Source organism: Physella acuta, unplaced genomic scaffold, assembly GCF_028476545.2.
Source record: "Physella acuta isolate Inbredline_101_S28 unplaced genomic scaffold, ASM2847654v3 ptg001231l, whole genome shotgun sequence".
Taxonomy (NCBI): domain Eukaryota; kingdom Metazoa; phylum Mollusca; class Gastropoda; family Physidae; genus Physella; species Physella acuta.
In genome coordinates this window covers 1-837 of record NW_026732747.1, presented here as the reverse complement: position 1 = coordinate 837, position 837 = coordinate 1, and the positions used below count along the sequence as shown (strand labels likewise).

The window sequence follows — 837 nt, the reverse complement described above, 5'->3', positions numbered from 1 at the left end:
GAGTACTAAGTCAAGTAAAATGAAATTCAACTAAACGTAATTTGTAACTAGACTGTTAGTGTTATTCAAATTGATGTGATGTATAAAAAATAATAAATACGAGCCGACCGCGGCGTATCATACGCCGCTATTTAGTTGTTTTATTTTCTACTTTTCAGTAATTCATAATTTGTGAATTCGACAGTACCAATGCTGCCACTGAAAATATTTGCTTTAAAAACACTACCCCCCCCCCCTTTCCCCCAACCCCTACCCTATACCCCCCCCCCCCCCCCCCCGTGAAAGCAGCCTCCTCTTAGTTACCTCCTCTACGTTTAAAATCGTTTCAAACTAAATTATCTGCCCCTAATAGCCGTCACTAAACCCGGCCATGTGGGGGTGAGGGGTGGTAGTGATAGAGAGGAAGAGAGGGTACTGCAAGGCGCTCTTGCAGCTTGTTTTCTAACGTCTCCCAGAAGAGAATTATATATATAGAAGAAGATAGATAGATTTTTGAGGCGGAAGCTCGACCTTGCGGTGAACTTCTCTGTAGTCATAATAATAGTTAAAATGAAAAAGTAAAAGAAATCCTTAGCACGAGTGGGGTTTGAACCCACGCGGAAATAATTCCATTGGATCTTAAGTCCAACGCCTTAACCACTCGGCCATCGTGCTGTTGCCTTTTAAGCAGTCATAGTAAAAGTATTCGAGATAGTAGGCCCACGGTCCAGATGTTGCGTTTGTTAATCGACCAAGTTCGCCAGTCGAGTCTATTATTACTATTAATAGCGCACAGCCAAAAAAAAAGCTGTTATTCTACCTTTGACATAGAAATTTAGGTCTAATTATAGATCTAGT

At 41.2% G+C, this 837-nt stretch overlaps 1 non-coding gene across 1 annotated transcript; it reads right to left on the bottom strand.

The window, feature by feature from the left end:
* Positions 1–571: 571 nt before the first annotated feature.
* Positions 572–654, bottom strand: Trnal-uaa (transfer RNA leucine (anticodon UAA)). The gene has a single exon. It is a non-coding gene; the product is annotated as a tRNA-Leu (tRNA).
* Between the last annotated feature and the right edge of the window lie 183 nt (positions 655–837).